Source organism: Bufo bufo, chromosome 10 (genome assembly GCF_905171765.1).
Source record: "Bufo bufo chromosome 10, aBufBuf1.1, whole genome shotgun sequence".
In the NCBI taxonomy this organism is placed as follows: domain Eukaryota; kingdom Metazoa; phylum Chordata; class Amphibia; order Anura; family Bufonidae; genus Bufo; species Bufo bufo.
The window spans coordinates 73106746-73130663 of NC_053398.1; positions in this window are offsets into that span (position 1 = coordinate 73106746).

The following is a 23918-nucleotide window of genomic DNA, read 5'->3' on the forward strand; positions in this document are numbered from 1 at the left end:
TCTGTGCTGCACTCTGTGAGAGGATCCAGAGCCTGATATCGTGTGCTGGGGGATACGCTGCCCTTTTTTCCAGGGGGTGGCGTGTTCTCCAGGTATGGATCCTCGAGCCCCTGACTGCCGCCGTTTATCTACACGTGCCGGCAGCCATAATGGAACCCCGCGTGCGGCAGGAAGACCCCCTGAAACTGGAGACTTACCTCCTGATTCCCCAGCATCAAGAAACAGCGGCAATGTGACATTGGCGGCCAGTGGAAAGCCTCAGAGAACCCCGCAGCGTGCGGCTGCAAAGCCGCAGGGAACAGGTGATAGCCCCACTCAGACTGCGGGCAGGAGAGGAGCAGCAACCAGGAGCAGCAGAGATCCACTGCAGGAATCCCTGTGTGACTCCAGCAATGCACCGGGCGGGGTCAGGAGAGGTCCTGGGAGGAAAACAAGCCTAGGATCCTCTCTGAGCTCCTCTTCAGAGCAGATAACTCTGCACCCAGGAAAGCTGGATGAAAAAGAAAGGCCCGCTGCTGAGCAGGCAGCGGGTGAGCAGAGAGCAGAGCCGGCGGGTCAGGTTGCTGAACAAGCAGCCTGCAAAGTCTCTGGACCAGGAAAAGCTGCAGGAATGGAGCCTGGAACCCCAAAGGGTGAGGTATGTGAAGCTGGGAGTAGTGTTTCTGTGCCTCAGCCCAGAAGGGGTGCTTCAGGTGTAACTAGCAGTGACTTAGCTCCTGGTGTGGTTGCTGGTGTTTCTGGCTCTTCTCCTGGTATCTCCTCTGGTGTACAAGCTGGAGAGGCCAGGAGACTGTTTAATTGGGGTGTCATGAGTCCCACTGAAACACCCTCATTATACTCATCAAGGGTGGCGTATTTTTTAAACCAGTATGAGGAGGTAAAGAAGCAATTAAAACGACATAAATTGCAGTATAAGAATGTGAAAGTTCAGGACAACATGTTACCAAGAAGTAAAAAAGCGGTCCTCTCCTCCAGGCTGGAGAAGCTGGAGGAGGAGATTGCGACTTTGGAGGAAAAGAGGGCCTCTATAGTGAAATATGGAGGGCCGTTTATGGAAAAATTTAAAAATGACTGTCGGTTTGAAAGCATGTCTGGCTCCAGTCCGTTAGGGCTGCGGTCTGGAAGCCAGAGGACGGTGAAGGAGTCGGCGGTGGAATCAGAGGTGGACTCATTACCGGGTGCCCAAGGGGACCCCTCTGAACCAGTTATGTCATCCTCTGGGGATGAAGGCAGGTCTGGGGGGAGACTAATGGTGGAGATAAGGCAGCTGGAATCCCCAGTGGGCAAATTGTATTTCGGTGACGAGGAGGTCCCAGAGGATGAGGTGGTAAAAGAATAGAAAAAGAAGATCATAAAAGAAGAAGTATTACGTTTTGTGCCTTCTGAACCCATTGCTGAGCCCAGCCCGGTTCCTGTAGTGGAATCAGGCCAAACAGCACGGGAGAATGAATCTGAGATGGTGGCAGAAGGTGTCCCCCTTTCCTGCAGTGGAAAGGAGAACACAGGAGCAGACAGGGTTAAAACCCCTGACAGTGTTGCGGACAAGGTGAAGGATGGAATGGCTGCGGACAAGGCTCAGAAAAAGGCATTAGAAAGGGCCAGGGCAAAATCTGGAAGGTTTATAAAGACACCAGTAAAGAAACCAGTAAAGAAACCATTAAAGTCTGTGGAGGTTGCAGAATCTTCAGGGACTGTGCGGGCTGCAGAGAGGGTGAGGGGTGTGGAGGATAAGAGGTCCTCTGCAGTTCCTGAAATGGGGGGCCCTTCAAACCCTGCCTTTAATGACGCCAGTACTTCTCTAGGGAACCCGACCAGTCTGAGGGGAGTGAAGAGCGATGGGATTGTAAGCAAGGTAAAAGATGTTGCGAGTGGTAACTTAGGAAGAGACGCAAATGAGAGTATGAATGAGAGTATGAATGAGGAAATTGTTACAAATAAGGATGGAAATAGTGAAATGAATGGCGAGGCAAATGAAGATATAACTGGTGAGAGTATGAACGAGGAATTGGTAGCTGCTTATGCAGCAGATACGGAAGTCGAGGAGGAAGAGGCTGAGGAAGAGGCTGACGGGAGGAGGCAGGTTGCAAGGGAAGCAGGGGATTGTGTAAGTCCAAATAGGAGATCATATGCTAGTGTGGCTGCAGGTGACTCTTTGCCCAGGGAATCAGGTAATGGTAACTTGCAACGGCGCCTCTTGGAGGCTTTGAGGAAGGGGAAAGAGACTTCCATGCAGGTGGAGGGTGAACCGGTTAACCTGTCTTTTTGGACAGAGAGACATGGTCTGAGAACCTTCCGAGAGGAAAGAGCGGGAGAGACCGTTTGGTCTCTCCCTACATCCGGGGGGAGCCGTAGGAATGTGGCCCGTCTCTCTTGGAGGAGTGAAGAAGCAACGCCTTCTAGGAAAGACGTTGTAGAGCTTCTCCTGGGGATGGGCTTTGTGGCAAATGACATCTTTGCCCTAATCCATCCCTACGGCACCAAGAGTTTTGATGTTAGTTTTGTTAGACCAGAGGGGCTTGAGCTCTTCTGGTCTAAATATGAACTGGCAAAGAACACCCCGGCCTGGCGGGGATTTTCTGTCCAGGCTATAACCCGCCAGACGATGGTCAAGAAAGTGACGGTATTAACCTGTAACGAATCACTTTCTAGCGTGGACATTATGACATGGCTCAGTCGTTATGGCGAGGTTGGACAATTCCCTGCCAAAGTTTTGGATGATCACGGCATCTGGTCAGGTGCCTGGACCTTCAGCGTAAAGCTGAGGGCACAGGGCAACTCAGTTGCTCATATCCCCTCCTCTGCTTTCTTGGGTAGAGATAGAATTATGGTTTTCTATCAGGGACAGCCGAAGGTCTGCTATAGGTGTGGTAGTCCCACCCACTTTAGCGCACAATGCGACGTTCGCAAGTGTGCAAAGTGTGGGGACATTGGCCATCTTGCCGCATCCTGTAGACGGATTCGGTGTAACCTGTGCGGGGACCTGGGTCATCCCTTCAGTCGTTGTCCGCTTGCCTTTTCCAACAAGGCTCAGGGACGGGCCCGGACTCAAGCGGATGCTAGCCATGAAGCTGGGTCTGTTGTTGAAGAAGGGCCTGCTGCCGGGACTGGGCCGGTTGGTGAAGGGACGAGTGCCGGTGATACCAGCACTGGAAGAAGCAGACAGGGTACAGTTAAGAACTTAAGGCCTTCCAAGATTAAACGGCAAGAAAAACGACGTAGAGATAGGGAGCAGGCGGCAGCTGGTCCCTTGGTTGATCCTCTGGCAGGCCTTTTGGCTGGGGATCCAGGTTGTAGCGACCCAGGGTACAGCGATGAGGAGGGAGGACCTGGGGTTCAGCCTGAGGAAGCCAACCCCTCTGCTACATCCGTATCCTCGTACGGCGAAAGCATGGATGAGGATTACAGGATGTGGTTGAGGGATAGGAGGAACAAACGGAGCAAGAGGAAAAAGAAAGGAGAGGGTCGCAAGCCCTCTCTGGAGTGGGATTCATCTGTCCCACTCACCCTTGACCAGATGCCAGAGGAAGAATTAGTCGGGGCCCCTCCTGTGGATCTCTCCAACCGGTATCAGGTCCTTGACGAGGATCCCCCAACTCCAGTTGGGGAGGAGGAGGATGTGGTACCGGAGGGCGCAAAGGCTTCCTCGCAGGTTGCCGGGCCCTGCCCTCCTTCTTCTGGAGGGGGGGCTAAGCCTGATTCCGTGGGCAAACAGAACGGTATGGATGTATCAGTGTGTCTGAAAAGGCAAAAGGAAAATGAAGGATCAGGAGATAATGATGAGGAGAGTGGTGGTGGAGGGGGGAAAAAGAAAGCTATCCAACTCGATCATGTATGATGGCGGAACTCACCCTGTTGACGCTAGCAAGTATTAATGTTGCTAGCATTAAGTCAGACGTGGCCCGTTTTATGGCCTTTGATTTTTTCAGCCGTATTGATGCTGATATTTTATTTTTGCAAGAGACCTGGTTAACAAGTGTTGAGTTGCTGGCGAAAGCCAAGCAGGAATGGCGGCTCGGTCCGTCATTCTGGTCTCTTGCGGCCGAGCCACGTAGCGGGGTGGCGGTCCTTTTTAAAACCGCCGAAAGAGTAGAATGCAGGAGGATTATCGAGTTGGAAATGGGAAGGTGCCTGATTCTAGATGTCCTCATAGGAAGACAAGAATTAAGATTAATCAACATCTATGGACCACAAAGTAGGTGGGACCGTAAATGTCTTCTTATGAGGATTAAGCCTTTTCTTTTTACCAGCCGACAAGTGATCTTTGGAGGAGACTTTAACAATGTGACTAGAGTCTGTGATAGGGGGGTCCCCAGAGGTGGGCTGGATGCTGATGGCGTTGTCTTGAGTAGAATAGTTGAGGAAGCTCGTCTGGTGGATGCTCATTTACGGCACAAACCGGATCACGTGGATTTCACCTTTAATCAGGGAAATCGTAGGTCTAGAATAGATAGGTTTTATTTGAAGGAGGAGGCTGTTTTTTCGGCTTTACAAGCTGAGGAAGTGGAATTCTCCGATCACTGTTTAATTAGTTTCTCTCTGAATGTTACAGAGACTCCCCGCATGGGAAAAGGAATATGGAAGTTGAATTCGTCTCTCCTGGAAGAAGCGATGGTAAGACAATCCTTTGAGGATTTCCTTCAGAGCCAGGTACCTTTGGTGGACATGTGCAACAGTAAGTCGGAGTGGTGGGAGATGTTTAAAAAAAGGACGGCAAGGTTTTTCCGAAAGCTCTCTAACCTCAGGAGCTGGGACAGATACCGTCTGTACCAGGAACTGAGGAAGAAACTTGAAAGACTTGTGTCGACGGGAGATAGCCGCGAGGATATCTCTCGTGTGAAATCCTTGCTCAAGAGGTGTCAGTATGATAGGTACGCCTCTTTGGTTACCGAGAGGGATTTCGGGAAATACCGCTCGCCCGACCCTTACGGGAACTGTAAGATGGCAGTAAGAAGTAAACTAGTGTTGGGCCTGGTTGACAGTACGGGCTCCCTGAATAGGTCCAAATCAGGGATCCTGGAGGTCGTCAGGTCCTTCTACTCTCACCTCTTGGGTAGGAAAGAACTAAATCGGGACAGTCTTTCGGCTTTCTTGGCTGGGGCGATTCCCGGGGCGGGAATGGACCCCTCTCTTGATATTTTGACAGAACCTATCAGGGAAGAGGAAGTGAGACTGGCCATTGATGGGCTTAGGCCCAAAAAATCGCCAGGTCCGGATGGCTTAACATCCGAGTGGTATAAGACTTTTAGGGAACAATTAGTTCCTCTCTTGACCGAGGTGTATAATGAATGTCTTTCCTCGGGCACTCTGCCAAGGTCAATGGGTAAGTCCGCCCTGATTCTTCTGTCAAAGGGTAAGGATCCGTCCCGCATTGAGAATTGGAGACCCATATCGCTTCTCAATGTGGACAGAAAGATTTTGGCAAAGATACTCTTCTGCAGATTGGCGAAATTTGCGCCGAAGCTTCTTTCGGGGTCCCAGCATTGTTCAGTTCCCGGGCGGAGCGCTTTTAGCGCCGTTCTCAGTGTCCGAGAGGCCGTGGAACGGGGCAGGGCGGGTCTTTGGAAGGGGCTTTTGTTATCCCTGGATCAGGCTAAGGCTTTTGACCGAGTGAATCACGAATACCTTTGGTCTGTCCTCTTGTGGTATGGTCTACCCGGGAGGTTTGTAGATTGGCTAAAAACCTTGTACAAAGGGGCCGAGAGTTTCCCGTTGGTTAATGGTTGGCTGGGTCGTCCTTTTGAGGTGGCTTCCGGTGTCCGCCAGGGATGTCCTTTAAGCCCTCTGCTGTACGTGTTTGCAATCGATCCTTTCATCAGAAGGGTAGATCGTGGACCGTTGGCGGGGGTGAGGATGGAACTGGCGGTGGGGGGGCCATCTCTGAAGGTGGTAGCGTATGCCGATGATGTCTCTATTTTTACCTCTTCGGAAGAGGAGGTGGGATTGGTGATGTCGGAGGTGAATCGCTATTCGGAAGTTTCCGGGTCCCAGATTAACCGGGACAAATGTGAGACTCTCTGGCTGGGGGAAGGGGATCCTGTCTTCGATCTCCAGGGCACTCTTCCAGAACCCCAGAAATCAGTAAAGATCTTAGGCATCAACTTTGGCCAAGATGAGGATTATCATCAACAAAATTGGGAGGGTAGACTGAAAGATGTCGCCCAAAAGGTGGACCGCTGGAAGGGGTGGTCTTTATCCCTCAGGGAAAGGGTTCACTTGTGCAAAGCTTACCTGATTCCTGTGCTTTTATATCTGAGCAGTGTCTGTGTCTTGCCAGGCTCTCTCTGGGCAACGGTCTACAGCCTCTTTTTCCAGATGTTATGGGGAAATAGGCTGAACCTAATCAGGAGAGAGGTGACTTACCGCACAAGGAGACTAGGCGGGTTGGATATGGTCAACCCAGTGGTATTTTTAACAAATACCTTCTTGAAAAAAAACATTGCAAATCTCTGGAAAGAGAGGGCTCCTTTGTGGGTAATTTCCTGTAGGGAATGGTTCCGGCCCTTCTTCCAGGAATGGGAGACAGGAGGGCGTGTGAAAGACCTGCGTGCGTCACATGGACATCTCCCGGCTTACGTTGCCCCGGTTCTGAAGATCATAAGGCGGTGGGGCCTGAGAAGGACTGAGATAGAGACCATGTCGAGGGGTTCCCTTGACAGGGGGGTCCTGTCTTCTTTCTTCCAGGCGCCGCTGGCCTTGAAGGATTGCCCAAGTCAGGATCTGGAGGGTGGGCTACTTTTGCTTAATTCAGAAAGGATCCCTAAGAAGGTTTGGGATGTGACTTGGCGCTGCTTTCATGGAAAGCTATATGTAAGGGATAATATGAAGTGCAGGAACCCCGAGGAAAGGGGTTGTCCCCGGGAGGGGTGTGGGGGCGTGCTGGAAAGCATGGACCACTTCCTGCTTCACTGTCCCTTTAATATAGAGGTGTACAAAAGGGTGGGGGCTTCCATCGGTTGGCCCAGGCTGGCCGCCTTGTCTTATGCGGAATGGGCCTATGGCGCATTCAAAGACCTTGGTGGGAGGGACCGTCGCACTTTATTTTTAGTCAGTGCAGTGGTTAGGCATCACATCTGGTGTGCACGGTGTCTAGTGTCGACGAGTCGCAAAATCCTCCCAGTGGAAACGGTACATAGGAACATTAGGGGTGACCTGGTGAAGGTGCGCTCTCTGGAGTATGAAAAGTGGGGGGACCCCAAGGCCTCTCGCCTGTGGAGGGGCTTTTGTTTCGGGGTTCCCTGACTAATACTCCTTGTCCTGGTGGTGGGCTGATCTAGAAGACACAGTTAGAGTTTTGTTTTGTTTTAAGAATAGGATGAAAAGGCTTACAGGCTACTGAACCATAGCCGACAAGTTGTGGGAAGTGTTCGGTGTTGTAGATTTTGGAAAGTAGTTAATTTGTACTGTATTATATTATATTAAGTTATGTTGTAATAATATGTTGTATTATATTAGTAGAGGTGTAGTGGGGCTTAGTTAGGTTGGGAGGGGGTGTGGGGGGAGGAGGTGGGGTATATGTATATATGTGTATATAAAGGGGGGATATATATATAAAAAAAAAAAAAAATTAATAAAAGGAAAATATATAAAAAAATAAATAAAATGTGTATGTATATATATGTATGTATGTATATATATATGTATATATATAAAAAAAAAATAAAAAAAAATAATAATAATAATTGTGTGTGATACAAACTGGTCGACCCCAGTCCAACTGGGGATGAACTTACGGACTGACAGAGCTCAGGGTTTTCTTTTCCCTTTGAACTTTGAGGGTGGTCAGTTTGTCCGTTTGCAGTGGGGTTGGTGAAGGGTTTAATAGTTAGTATTTAAGTTAAGGTTTCTGCTTGTGTTTTGTATATTTGTTTTTTATATACGGCTGGCATATAATTATTACATTTTGTATATATGTCTGTATATATGTTTTGTATAAATGGATTTTAGATGAGCATGAAAGCATTTTAATATGTAAATATGTAAAATAGGGGGTTTTGGGGTGGGAGACTGGTCGGGTAAGGGAATAGTATTTTTGCTAGACTCTGTGTTATGTCACTTGTTTGGTTTATTGCTATGTTTGGATAAGTTTTCCATTATGTAAGTTATTTATTTATATTTTAATAAAAAAGTCCAGCAATACAACAAAAGATTTTAAGAGATTTAGGCCCCTGTCACCCAGGCACAACAGGGGTTCATTCACGGCAAAAGGGGGTTCATGTCACCCAGCAATAAAATAGACTATTTTGAGAGATTTAGGCCCTTTTCACCCAGGCACAGCAGGGGTTCATTCACGGCAAAAGGGGGATCTTGTCACCCAGCAATAGAACAGAGGATTTTAAGAGATTTAGGCCCCTGTCACCCAGGCACAGCAGGGGTTCATTCACGGCAAAAGGGGTATCTTGTCACCCAGCAATACAACAAAAGATTTTAAGAGATTTAGGCCCCTGTCACCCAGGCACAGCAGGGGTTCATTCACGGCAAAAGAGGGTTCATGTCACCCAGCAATAAAATAGACGATTTTGAGAGATTTAGGCCCCTTTCACCCAGGCACAGCAGGGGTTCATTCACGGCAAAGGGGGGTTCATGTCACCCAGCAATAGAACAGAGGTTTTGAGAGATTTAGCCCCTGTCACCTAGGCACAGCAGGGGTTCATTCACGGCAAAAGGGGGTTCATGTCACCCAGCAATACAACAGAGGAATTTTGAGATATTTAGGCCCATGTCCCCCAGGCACAGCAGGCGTTCATTCACGGCAAAAGGGTTTTTTGTCACCCAGCAATACAACAGACGATTTTGGGAGATTTAAGCCCCTGTCACCCAGGCACAGCAGGGGTTCATTCACGGCAAAAGGGGGTTCATGTCACCCAGCAATGCAACAGAGGATTTTGAGAGATTTAGGCCCCTGTCACCCAGGCACAGCAGGGGTTCATTCACGACAAAAGGGGGTTCATGTCACCCAGCAATACAACAGAGGATTTTGAGATATTTAGGCCCCTGTCACCCAGGCACAGCAGGGGTTCATTCACGGCAAAAGGTGGTTCATGTCACCCAGCAATAGAACAGAGGATTTTGAGAGATTTAGGCCCCTGTCACCCAGGCACAGCAGGGGTTCATTCACGGCAAAAGGGGGATCTTGTCACCCAGCAATAGAACAGAGGATTTTGAGAGATTTAGGCCCCTGTCACCCAGGCACAGCAGGGGTTCATTCACGGCAAAAGGGGGTTCATGTCACCCAGCAATAGAACAGACGATTTTGAGAGATTTAGGCCCCTTTCACCCAGGCACAGCAGGGGTTCATTCACGGCAAAGGGGGGTTCATGTCACCCAGCAATAGAACAGAGGTTTTGAGAGATTTAGCCCCTGTCACCCAGGCACAGCAGGGGTTCATTCACGGCAAAAGGGGTATCTTGTCACCCAGCAATACAACAAAAGATTTTAAGAGATTTAGGCCCCTGTCACCCAGGCACAACAGGGGTTCATTCACGGCAAAAGGGGGTTCATGTCACCCAGCAATAAAATAGACTATTTTGAGAGATTTAGGCCCCTTTCACCCAGGCACAGCAGGGGTTCATTCACGGCAAAAGGGGGATCTTGTCACCCAGCAATAGAACAGAGGATTTTAAGAGATTTAGGCCCCTGTCACCCAGGCACAGCAGGGGTTCATTCACGGCAAAAGGGGTATCTTGTCACCCAGCAATACAACAAAAGATTTTAAGAGATTTAGGCCCCTGTCACCCAGGCACAGCAGGGGTTCATTCACGGCAAAAGAGGGTTCATGTCACCCAGCAATAAAATAGACGATTTTGAGAGATTTAGGCCCCTTTCACCCAGGCACAGCAGGGGTTCATTCACGGCAAAGGGGGGTTCATGTCACCCAGCAATAGAACAGAGGAATTTTGAGATATTTAGCCCATGTCCCCCAGGCACAGCAGGGGTTCATTCACGGCAAAAGGGTTTTTTGTCACCCAGCAATACAACAGACGATTTTGGGAGATTTAAGCCCCTGTCACCCAGGCACAGCAGGGGTTCATTCACGGCAAAAGGGGGTTCATGTCACCCAGCAATGCAACAGAGGATTTTGAGAGATTTAGGCCCCTGTCACCCAGGCACAGCAGGGGTTCATTCACGACAAAAGGGGGTTCATGTCACCCAGCAATACAACAGAGGATTTTGAGATATTTAGGCCCCTGTCACCCAGGCACAGCAGGGGTTCATTCACGGCAAAAGGTGGTTCATGTCACCCAGCAATAGAACAGAGGATTTTGAGAGATTTAGGCCCCTGTCACCCAGGCACAGCAGGGGTTCATTCACGGCAAAAGGGGGGATCTTGTCACCCAGCAATAGAACAGAGGATTTTGAGAGATTTAGGCCCCTGTCACCCAGGCACAGCAGGGGTTCATTCACGGCAAAAGGGGGTTCATGTCACCCAGCAATAGAACAGACGATTTTGAGAGATTTAGGCCCCTGTCACCCAGGCACGGCAGGGGTTCATTCACTGCAAAAGGGGGATCTTGTCACCCAGCAATAGAACAGAGGATTTTGAGAGATTTAGGCCCATGTCACCCAGGCACAGCAGGGGTTTGTATACGCCAAAAATTGTAAAATGTCACTCGACAATTGAAAATAAGAATTTTTGTAATTTAAGGCACTAAAATTGGCACTTTTTTAAATTAAAATGGCTCTAAAATGTAAAAGGGATGTAAAAGGCAGTAAAATGTGCTTAAGAGCATGGCAACTGCTCTGCAAACAAATGTGGATAGGGAAATAACTTAAAATGAAATAAAATAACAAAAAATTACAAATTATTAACCTGCAACTCAGAGAAGGAGGTGGATATGGAGTCGGAGGTTGAGGAGGCGGTGAATGTGGTGTTGTAGGTGGAGGCAGAAATGGAGGAGGAGGAGGTAGCCAACAATGTTTTTTTATATTTTTTATTGGGGTAGGTGGCCCCCAAAATATTGGGACAAATAAAAATAAAAGAAAACAAATAATCATTGCACTTGACTTGAGTACAAGAATGTATGTTTGATGGTGGTATAAATGTCTATTCTGCACAAGGTACAGACAAGTCTTGTGGGATCCAAGCCTGGTTCATTATAATGAACGTGAGCTTGTCCACGATGGCTGTGGACAGGCTGCTGCGTCTGTCTGTAATGACGCCTCCTGCTGTGCTAAATACACGTTCAGAGAGTACACTGGCTGCAGGGCAGGCCAGCACCTCCAAGGCATACAGGGCAAGCTCTGGCCATGTGGACAATTTGGAGACCCAGAAGTTGAATGGGGCAGAACCATCAGTCAGTACGTGTAGTCGTGTGCACAGGTATTGTTCCACCATGTTGTTCAAATGCTGCCTCCTGCTAACCCAGCCCCAACTGCTGATATAGAGCTTTTGTTGCGGCGAGGTGACAAAGCTTTTCTACATATCGGCCATGCTAACCCTGCCTTCTGAGGTGCTGGCGCTGACACAGCTGCGTTGGCGACCTCTTCCTCCTCCCCTGCCTTCGCCTTGTGCTTCCACTTGTCCACTGGCGTCAGTCGGGAATGCTCTCAGGAGCACGTCTACCAGCATGCGCCTGTAGTCGCGCATCTTCCGATCACGCTCCAGTGAGGGAATTAAGGACAGCACATTGTCTTTGTAACGGGGATCCAGTAGGGTGGCCACCCAGTAGTCAGCACACGTTAAAATGTGGGCAACTCTGCAGTCGTTGCTCAGGCACTGCAGCATGTAGTCGCTCATGTGTGCCAGGCTGCCCAGAGCTAAGGACAAGCTGTCCTCTGTGGGAGGCGTATCGACTGCGTCCTCCGTATCCCCCCAGCCACGCACCAGTGATGGGCCCAAGCTGCGTTGGATGCCACCCCGCTGTGAACATGCTTCATCCCCATCCTCCTCCTCATCCTCCTCCTCCTCGTCCTCCAGTAGTGGGCCCTGGCTGGCCAAATTTGTTCCTGGCCTCTGCTGTTGCAAAAATCCTCTTTCTGAGCCACTTCTAAAAGACTGGCCTGAAAGTGTTAGAGATGACCCCTCTTCCTCCTCCTCGTCCTGGGCCACATCCTCTTCCATCATCGCCTTAAGTGTTTTCTCAAGGAGACATAGAAGTGGTATTGTAACGCTGATAACGGCGTCATCGCCACTGGCCATGTTGGTGGAGTACTCGAAACAGCGAAACAGGGCACACAGGTCTCGCATGGAGGCCCAGTCATTGGTGGTGAAGTGGTGCTGTTCCGCAGTGCGACTCACCCGTGTGTGCCGCAGCTGAAACTCCACTATGGCCTGCTGCTGCTCGCACAGTCTGTCCAGCATGTGCAAGGTGGAGTTCCACCTGGTGGGCACGTCGCATATGAGGCGGTGAGTGGGAAGGCAGAAGTTACGCTGTAGAGCAGACAGCCAAGCGGCGGCAGGATGAGAACGCCGGAAGCGCGCACAGACGGCCCGCACTTTATGCAGCAGCTCAGACATGTCAGGGTAGTTGTGAATGAATTTCTGCACCACCAAATTCAGCACAAGGCAAGGGATGTGCATCAAACCGGCTAGTCCCAGAGCTGCAACGAGATTCGGCCCATTATCGCACACCACCAGGCTGGGCTTGAGGCTCACTGGCAGCAACCACTCGTCGGTCTGTTGTTCTATACCCCGCCACAACTCCTGCGCGGTGTGGGGCCTGTCCCCCAAACACATCAGTTTCAGAACGGCCTGCTGACGTTTACCCCTGGCTGTGCTGAAGTTGGTGGTGAAGGTCTGTCACTGACCGGATGAGGAGGTGGTAGAAGCGGAGGAGGAAGCTGAGTAGGAAGAGGAGGCAACAGGAGGCAAAGAATGATGCCCTGCGATCCTTGGCGGCGGAAGGACGTGCGCCAAACAGCTCTTCGCCTGGGGCCCAGCCGCCACTAAATTTACCCAGTGTGCAGTTAGGGAGATATAGCGTCCCTGGCCGTGCTTACTGGTCCACGTATCTGTGGTTAGGTGGACCTTGCCACAGATGGCGTTGCACGAGTGCACACTTGATTTTATCCGATACTTGGTTGTGCAGGGAGGGCACGGCTCTACTGGAGAAGTAGTGGCGGCTGAGAACGACGTACTGTGGGACAGCAAGCCACATGAGCTGTTTGAAGCTGTCCGTCTCCACCAGCCTGAATGACAGCATTTCAAAGGCCAGTAGTTTAGAAATGCTGGCATTCAGGGCCAGGGATCGAGGGTGGCTAGGTGGGAATTTACACTTTCTCTCAAAGGTTTGTGAGATGGAGAGCTGAATGCTTCCGTGTGACATGGTGGAGATGCTTGGTGACGGAGGTGGTGTTGTTGGTGGCACATCATCTGTTTGCTGGGCGGCAGGTGCCAACGTTCCTCCAGAGGCAGAGGAAGAGGCCGAGGCAGCAGTAGAAGAGGGAGCAGGAGGGGCCTGAGCCCTTTCTTGGTTTTGAAGGTGCTTACTCCACTGCAGCCCGTGTTTCGCATGTAGATGCCTGGTCATGCAGATTGTGCTAAGGTTCAGAACGTTAATGCCTCGCTTCAGGCTCTGATGGCACAGCGTGCAAACCACTCGTGTCTTGTCGTCAGCACATTGTGTGAAGAATTGCCATGCCAGGGAACTCCTCCTTGAAGCTGCCTTTGGTGTGCTCAGTCCCTGTTGACGGCCAGTAGCAGGCGAACTGTGTTGGCGAATGCTGCTCTGCTTTTGCACCCTGCTCCCGCTTTTGCTACGCTGTTGGCTCGGTCTCACCACTGCCTCTTCCTCCGAACTCTGAAAGTCAGTGGCACAACCTTCATTCCATTTGGGGTCTAGGACCTTATCGTCCCCTGCATCGTCTTCCACCCAGTCTTCCTCCCTGACACGTCCTCTCGCTGCACCAGAGGCTCCACCAAGACTACCACCACGACCATGACCGCGTCCCTTATTAGATGTTTGAATTGATTTACATATATCTCCCTAACACGTGTTGGGACTTTATATTCTTTTATTTACAATTGGTCACTAGGACCATAGGTGTCCCTGAGCTAACACGTGTTAGGGCTCTTTCACACTTGCGTTGTCCGGATCCGGCGTGTACTCCATTTGCCGGAATTACACGCCGGATCCGGAAAAATGCAAGTGAACTGAAAGCATTCAGTGTTACTATGGCACCCAGGACGCTATTAAAGTCCTGGTTGCCATAGTAGTAGTGGGGAGCGGGGGAGCAGTATATTTACAGTCCGTGCGGCTCCCGGGGCGCTCCAGAATGACGTCAGAGCGCCCCATGCGCATGGATGACGTGTCCATGCGATCACGCCATCCATGAGCGTGGGGCGCCCTGACGTCACTCTGGAGCGGCCGGGAGCCGGACGGACGGTAAGTATACTGCTCCCCCGCTCCCCACTACACTTTACCATGGCTGCCAGGACTTTAGCGTCTTGGCAGCCATGGTAACCATTCAGAAAAAAGCTAAACGTCGGATCCGGCAATGCGCCGAAACGACATTTAGCTTAGGGCCGGATCCGGATTAATGCCTTTCAATGGGCATTAATTCCGGATCCGGCCTTGCGGCAAGTGTTCCGGATTTTTGGCCGGAGCAAAAAGCGCAGCATGCTGCGGTATTTTCTCCGGCCAAAAAATGTTCCGTTCCGGAACTGAAGGCATCCTGTTGCATCCTGATGCATCCTGAACGGATTTCTCTCCATTCAGAATGCATGGGGATAATCCTGATCAGGATTCTTCCGGCATAGAGCCCCGACGACGGAACTCTATGCCGGAAGAAAAGAACGCAAGTGTGAAAGGGCCCTTATTAATTATAAAATATAACATTTATTACTTATCCTTAAAAGTGAATTATTTAGAACTCTACAATTAAAATTTTCAGCTATGCCTGCCTGCCATGTATTAATAATAGCATGAGGTCTGATTGTTAGGTATGTCCACTGGAGGGCACTTGTAGCTGTTTTTCTCTTTGCTTTCTTTATTAGGGCATCGTCTATGCTCAGATAGTGCACGCTGTTATTTTCACAGCGTGCTGCCTGCTACCGCAATTGCCTTAATGGACTATAGCCCTCTTCTTAACCACTTCCCATCCGGGCCATTTGCCCCTTTCCTGACCAGGCCAAATTTTGCAAAACTGACATATCTCACTTTATGTGGTAATAACTTTGGAACGCCTTTATTTATCCAAGTCATTCAGAGATTGTTTTCTCGTGACACATTGTACTTCGTGATAATCATAAATTTGAGTCAAAATATTTCACCTTTATTTATGAAAAAATCCCAAATTTACCCAAAAATTTGAAAAATTCGCAATTTTCTAAATTTCAATTTCTCTGCTTTTAAAACAGAAAGTGATACCTCATAAAATATTTATTATTTAACATTCCCCATATGTCTACTTTATGTTGGCATCATTTTGGAAATGTCATTTTATTTTTTTAGGACGTTAGAAGGCTTAGAAGTTTAGAAGCAATTCTTCAAATTTATAAGAAAATTGCCAAAACCCACTTTATAAGGACCAGTTCAGGTCTGAAGTCACTTTGTGGGGCTTACATAGTGGATACCCCCATAAATGACCCTATTGTAGAAACTACACCCCTCAAGGTATTCAAAACCGATTTTACAAACTTTGTTAACCCTTTAGGCGTTCCACAAGAATTAAAGGAAAATGGAGATCAAATTTTTAAATTTCCCTTTTTTGGCAGATTTTCCATTTTAATCAATTTTTTTCTTTAACACATTGAGGGTTAACAGCCAAACAAAACTCAGTATTTATTACCCAGATTCTGCGGTTTACAGAAACACCCCACATGTGGTCATAAACTGCTGTATGGGCACACGGCAGGGCGCAGAAGAAAAGGAACTCCACATGGTTTTTAGATGCCATGTCCCATTTGAAGCCCCCTGATGCACCCTTACAGTAGAAACTCCCAAGAAGTGACCCCATTTTGGAAACTAGGGGATAAGGTGCCAGTTTTATTAGTACTATTTTTGGGTACATATGATTTTTTGATCATTCATTATAACACTTTATGGGGCAAGGTGACCAAAAAACTGGTTGTTTTAGCACAGTTTCTATTTATTTATTTTTACAGCGTTCACCTGAGGGGTTCAGTCAAGTGACATTTTTATAGAGCAGATCGTTACGGACGTGGCGATACCTAATATGTATACTTTTTCTCATTTATTAAAGTTTTACACAATAATAGCATTTTTGAAACAAAAAAATTATGTTTTAATGTGTCCATGTTCAGAGAGCTATAGTTTTTTTATTTTTTGAGAGATTTTCTTATGTAGGGGCTCATTTTTTGCAGGATGAGGTGACGGTTTTATTGGTACCATTTTGTGGGACATACGCGTTTTTGATCACTTGGTGTTGCACCTTTTGTGATGCAAGGTTACAAAAATTGCTTGTTTTGACACAGTTTTTTTTTTTTTTTTTTACGGTGTTCACACGAGGGGTTAGGTCATGTGATATTTCTATAGAGCTGGTTTTTACGGACGCGTCAATACCTAATATGTATACTTTTTTTTATTTGTTTCACTTTAACACAATAATAGCATTTTTGAAACCAAAAAAAATGATGTTTTAGTGTCTCCATGTTCTAAGAGCTATAGTTTTTTTTATTTTTTGAGAGATTTTCTTATGTAGGGGCTCATTTTTTGCGGGATGAGGTGACGGTTTTATTGGTACTATTTTGTGGGACATATGCGTTTTTGATCACTTGGTGTTGCACTTTTTGTGATGCAAGGTGACAAAAATTGCTTGCTTTGACAGTTTTTTTTTTTTTTTTTTTTTACGGTGTTCATCCGAGGGGTTAGGTCATGGGATATTTTTATAGAGCTGTTTTTTACGGACGCGGCAATACCTAATATGTATACTTTTTTTATTTTTTCTATTTTAAATTTTTTTTTTTCATTCCTTACTTGGGGACTTTTTTTTTTTTACATGTGAAACTTTTTTTTATTTTTTTATTTTCAACCTTTTATTTTTATTTTTTTTATTTTACACTTTTTGTTCCCCATAAGGTCATACAAGACCTCTGGGGGACATTTACTTCACTTTTTTTTTTCACTGTTGATTTCTCCTGTAACTGGGGCTGACATAGTAGCCCCAGTTACAGGACAAATGCACCCCTATAGAGGCTGTACAGCAGCAATCCTGCGCTGTACAGCCTCACAGCAGGGCTGATCGAGGTCTCTGAGAGACCTCACACAGCTCCTGCACACTCCGGTCACGGCGGTCACATGACCGCCGGGCCGGAACAGGAAGCGCACAGCGCTTCCTTCTCTGCAGACACAGCGCTCGGTGAGCGCTGTGTCTGCAGCGATCGTGAAGGCAGGGACACCTGGGCACTGTCCCTGCCTTGTCTTAGGGTTGCCCTGCTGTCACTGACAGCGGGCAACCCGATCAGCAGCTGCACGATTAGCGTGCAGCTGCACTTTCTGAAAAGACGTTCTGGAACGTCCGTTCAGAAATAGACGTCCACCCATAGGACGTTTATATCCTATGGGCGGACGTGAAGCGGTTAATATATCTCCCAGACCTTAATACAGGCCAGACATAAGCTGGCTAAAACACTAATATCACTTGCTGCCCCCCATATAAATCATCTTCTAGATGATGTTTCCAGCCACTGAATCACTGTACATAAAGAAAACCTAACCCACATGAAAGCAGATTGGTTATTTGCTTCATTCATTGTCTGGCTAATATCTGTATATCTGCAGTGCATGTGTAGATATGACACTGGGGTTCTTCTACCGCCTCATAAGATCTGTAACTGTAAGATCCTATACTGAAGCAGAAAATATCAGACAAGAAGGAGAGAAGATACAGCAGGACTTCTCCCTCAATGTCGGTGTACAGTGAGAGGGAGGAGGGGATGCTGCTGCAGTCTGCCTCAGTCTGTGTGTGAGCCTATGAGGGGATGTAACAATGCCGATTGTGGATAAGACTGCAGATCTGGACTTCATCTATAGCATTTCCCATGTCCACACAATGGCTCAAATGGGGGGCAGCTCAAAAGTGATATTAGTGTTTTAGCCAGCTTATGTCTGGCCTGTATTAAGGTCTGGGAGATATATTAAGAAGAGGGCTATAGTCCATTAAGGCAATTGCGGTAGCAGGCAGCATGCTGTGAAAATAACAGTGTGCACTATCTGAGCATAGACGATGCCCTAATAAAGAAAGCAAAGAGAAAAACAGCTACAAGTATATAGTGCCCTCCAGTGGACGTAACTAACAATCAGACCTCATGCTATTATTAATACATGGCAGGCAGGCATAGCTGAAAATTTTAATTGTAGAGTTCTAAATAATTCACTTTTTTAAGGACAAGTAATAAATGTTATATTTTATAATTAATAACACGTGTTAGCTCAGGGACACCTATGGTCCTAGTGACCAATTGTAAATTATTAGATGTTTGCCTCATAGTTAGCGTTCACAAAGCAAAGTAAAAAGTGGTTAAATCTGTTAAGAATAATTAACCGCCAATAAAAACCCTGATGTAGGGTATTGCACTCAATTTTTTTTTTAAACTCTATATGACAGCGGTATTTGTGGCCTAAATGAGACAGTCACCTATGCAAGTGTAATCACAGATGTGCAATATATGAAAAAAAGTGTTTTTTTTTTACCACAGTATTCTAAAAGCCTTATTTGTGGCCTAAATGTGACATTCACCTATGCAAGTGTAATCACAGATGTGCAGTATATGAAAAAAAAGGGGTTTTTTTCACCACAGTATCCTAAAAGCCTTATTTGTGGCCTAAATGTGACAGTCACCTATGCAAGTGTAATCCCAGATGTGCAGTATATCAGAGGGATTTTTCACCACAGTATTCTAAAAGCCTTATTTGTGGCCTAAATGTGACAGTCACCTATGCACGTGTAATTACAGATGTGCACTATATCAGAGGGTTTTTTCATTACAGCATCCTATAAGCCTTATTTGTGGCCTAAATGTGACAGTCACTTATGCATGTCTAATCCCAGATGTTCAGTATATTACAGGGTTTTTTCACCCCAGTAACCAAAAAGCCATATTTCTGGCCTAAATGTGACAGTCACTTATGCTTGTCTAATCCCAGATGTGCATTATATTAGAGGGTTTTTTCACCCCAGTAACCAAAAAGCCGTATTTCTGGCCTAAATGTGACAGTCACTTATGCATGTGTAATCCCAGATGTGCAGTATATCAGAGGCTTTTTTCACCCCAGTATGCCAAAGCCGTATTTATGGCCTAAATGTGATAGTCACTTATGCTTGTCTAATCCCAGATGTGCAGTATATTAGAGGGTTTTTTCACCCCAGTAACCAAAAAGCTGTATTTCTGACCTAAATGTGACAGTCACTTATGCAAGTCTAATCCTAGATGTGCAGTATATCAGAGGCTTTTTTCACCCAAAAACCAAATAGCCGTATTTCTGGCCTAAATGTGACAGTCACTTATGCACGTGTAATCTCAGATGTGCACTATATTTAAATGATGTATTTTTTTAACCCCAGTAAGCAAAAAGCAGTATTTCTGGATTTGCAGACATGCAGATAGCCTGTGCTGGTGCACTATTGTTGCATAAAATGGCTGCCGATCATGTATTGATATTGACTATCTGAAGAAAAAAAAGTTAGTTTTCACCAGTAGTTGGCTCAGGGCAGGCTTAAAAAAATTGTGCTCTGCATCCACAAAACACTTTTGCTGTAGATCGCTGAGTACAGCGATCTAAACATAACCCCACCATTGATTGGCAAGCAAGGCAAATAAATGGTTGGAATGAGTTTTGCAGAGAGAATTGACTTACGCCGTCTTATTCAGAGGTTTCTACCAAGCTGCCAAAATCACGTTTATACAATCTCTCCCAACCTGAAAGAGTCGCTATGCGTACTTATATCTCTGAGAGCCTGAAAAAAGGGAAACATCCGACCTTCGAAGTCACCTGTTGCCGCTGTTTTTTTTTTTGTTAAGAAAAAAGATGGTGCTTTAAGACCTTGTCTGGATTTCAGGGAGCTGAACCGTATCACAATTCGTGACCCATATCCTCTTCCTCTGATCCCGGACCTGTTTGACCATATTGTTGGGGCTAAAGATTTTTCTAAGTTGGATTTAATAGGGGCATACAACCTAGTCAGGGTCAGGATAGGGGACGAATAGAAGACGGCCTTCAATACCCCTGAGGGTCATTTTGAGAATTTGGTTATGCCCTTTGGTTTGATGAATGCTCCGGCCGTCTTCCAACATTTTGTGAACAGTATTTTTTATCATTTAATGGGGAAATTTGTTCTGGTGTATCTAGATGACATTTAGATTTTTTCTCCTGATTTCAAGACTCATCGGGACCGTAGGTCTTGCTGATTCTGCGGGAGAATAAATTGTACGCTAAACTGGAAAAATGGGTGTTTGCGGTTCCGGAGATTCAATTTCTTGGTTTTCTTCTCTCCGCTTCTGGTTTTTGCATGGATCCTGAGAAGGTCCGCGCTGTGCTTGATTGGGAGCTTTCTGAGAATCAGAAGGCGCTGATGTGGTTTTTGGGTTTTGCCAATTATTACAGAAAGTTCATTTTGAATTATTCCTCTGTTGTTAAGCCACTCACTGATATGACTAAAAAGGGGGTGGATTTTTCCTCGTGGTCGGTAGATGCGCTTAAAGCCTTTTCTAGTATCAAAGAGAGTTTTGCTTCCGCTCCCATTTTGGTACAACCTGATGTCTCTCTACCTTTTATTGTTGAGGTGGAGGCTTCTGAGGTGGGTGTGGGTGCGGTCTTATCTCAGGGTCCCTCTCCTGCCAAATGGCGACAGTGTGCCTTTTTCTCAAGGAAACTCTCCTCTGCAGAGAAAAATTACGATGTGGGAGATAGGGAGTTGTTGGCCATCAAATTAGCTTTTGAGGAATGGCGACATTGGTTAGAAGGAGCCAGACACCCTATTACTGTGTTTACCGACCATAAGAATCTGGCCTACTTGGAATCGGCCAAGCGTCTGAACCCGAGACAGGCCAGATGATCTTTGTTCTTTTCTAGGTTTAATTTTGTCATGTTCCGCCCTGGGGTTGAAAATGTGAAGGCGGATGCTCTGTCACGTTGTTTTCCGGGAGGGGGGAACTTTGAAGACCCGGGTCCCATTTTGGCTGAAGGGGTGGTCGTCTCTGCTCTTTATCCTGATTTGGAGGCAGAGGTTCAGGCAGCCCAGGCAGAGGCCCCTGATCTTTGTCCTCCTGGGAGGTTGTTTGTGCCTCTCGCTTTACGACACAAGGTTTTTAAGGAGCACCACGATACTGTCCTTGCTGGGCACCCGGGGAGTAGAGCCACAGTGGATCTCACTGCTCGGAGATTCTGGTGGCCGGCTCTTCGTAAGACGGTTGAGGGTTTTGTGGCAGCCTGCAAGACCTGCACTCATGCCAAGGTCCCTCATTCACGGCCATTGGGTTCTCTCCTCCCGTTACCCATTCCTTCCCGTTCTTGGACGCATCTGTCTATGGACTTCATTACGGACCTGCCTCGTTCCTCGGGGAAGACTGTGATTCTGGTGGTAGTGGACCGTTTTAGCAAAATGGTGCATTTCATTCCCTTTCCTGGGTTACCCAATGCTAAGACGTTGGCGCAAGCGTTTGTTGATCACATTGTTAAATTGCATGGCATTCCTTCAGACATCGTTTCTGATAGGGGCACGCAATTTGTTTCCAGATTCTGGAAGGCCTTCTGTTCTCGCTTGGCGATTTGGTTGTCGTTCTCTTCTGCTTTTAACCCGCAGTCGAATGGTCAGACCGAACGCGTCAATAAGAATCTGGAGACATATCTGTGCTGTTTTGTGGCGGAGAATCAGGAGGATTGGTATTCTTTTTTCTCCCTTGCTGAGTTTGCTTTAAATAACTGTCGCCAGGAGTCCTCTGATAAGTCACCATTTTTTGGTGCATATGGGTTTCATCCGCAGTTTGGGACATTCTCTGGAGAGGGGTCTTCTGGTTTACCTGATGAGGAGAGATTTTCCTCGTCTTTGTCATTTATTTGGCAAAAGATTCAGGGTAATCTGAAGAGGATGAGTGAGAGATATAAGCGTGTGGCGGATAAGAGACGTGTTCCTGGTCTGGACCTGAATGTGGGTGATCTGGTGTGGTTGTCTACAAAGAATATCAAACTGAAGGTTCCCTCCTGGAAGTTGGGTCCTAAGTTTATTGGGTCTTTCAAGATCTTGTCCGTCATCAATCCTGTTGCCCTCCGTCTTGATCTTCCTCAGACTTAGAAGATCCATAATGTTTTTCACAGGTCCCTATTAAAACCTTATGTCCAACCCACTGTACCCTCCTCTTTGCCTCCTCTTCCGATTTGCCTCCTCTTTTTTTTTTCAACTTTTTTTTTTCACTTTATTTTTTGTCCCACTTTGGGACTTGAACTTTTGGGGGTCTAATCCTTTACAATGCATTCCAATACTTCTGTATTGGAATGCATTGGCTGTATGAGTAATACTGTTTGTATTACTCATACAGCTTCCAGGCTGTGAGATCCAGGGGGCTGGATCTCACAGGCTCGTCACCGGAAGGCAGCGCGATGCCTTCCATTCCATCGGGTCCCCCTACAGCCCCATGGGGACCCAATGGCACCACCGCCGCCGCACCAGGTAAAAGCCTGGTGCTCATTTACTACCAAAATTGCATACTTACAGCCACTGTCCTGGTATATTCCTTTTGATTTACGTTTTATTTATTTTTTTTCTGCTGTAGTTTGAAAAAAGACGTATGTGGTCAAAACGTCACTTGATTTGTACAGCCACATTTCTAATAAAGATCAACAATTTTACAAATGAATTGCTGGAGTATCCATTTTACTTTTTATAGGTGTCCTGTTCTCACAACATGTACCCACAGGGTCTATATGCAGTTCAACAGGTAGTTAATAAGTTGAGACTTGTTTTTGTAATCTGTGGTTTTATTAACCGGCAGTAGATAAGGTAAACTATAAGAAAAAAATGAGCATACAAGAACTTAATGTGCAGCACAATGTACACAAAGCTTATAAGAAAACATTAATTAATCCCTTACCGACGATGCTTTAGTAAAGAGAAACACAATGTGCAGCTGCTCTTTCCAAGAGGTGAAGGAAAATGGCAGAAGGTGCCTGTCTCTATCCCACACAGCCCGTCACTAGGTGGCGCTGTAGGCACACATATGAACACACATTAACAAAAAACTATGCAATGGTTACTGAAGAGAAGACAGTACACTCCCCGCTTGGCATCAGCCGATGTCACTATTAGAGTCCTCAACAGATAACAGTAGGACTAGCTCGGAAGTGGGTCTGATAAAGAGTTTGGTCTCATTTTGTTTGAAAATCTTAACCTCAACTTTATGGACACATCCGTCTTCACTTGGGAATACTTTAGTAATGAGGCCCAAAGGCCAATGATTTCTTTGAGCCTGAGGGCCTTTAACAAGAACAATGTCATCAGGTTTCAGGTTGGGATTAACTGTGTGCCATTTGGTTCCGCAGGTCTGAATTGACCCCCCCTCCCGCTCATTTAGCCGAGGTGCCTGCTCAATGATTTGAGCAGGCAACGGGTTCTGATTACCGCCCTCCGGGCGGCGGTGATCGGAACTATACATGACGTACCAGTACGTCATGGGTCTTTAAGGACTCGGGAACCTTGCCGTACCTGTGCGTCATGGGTCCCTAAGGGGTTAAGGCCACTCGTCTCATCAAGGCTTTCCATAGGTCTCATCCTGAGAAGGTGGGCTCTGAGTGTCCGGAGTCCACCCGTAGAGGGAGGGGTACTGTCACCGCCAGTTCTGTGAGAAGGTCTGGCAGACGTCCTTCTCTACCTCTTGCATGATGTTCTTTGTTTTGGTTTCACTTTTTCATCTCCTTTCCTTCTCCCAGGTGTCACCTATTTAGACTAATTGTCTCCCTTTATATTCCCTCCCATACTGCCTCACTTTGCGGTTTATACTACTTCCTGTATGAAGTGTTCACTGCTGG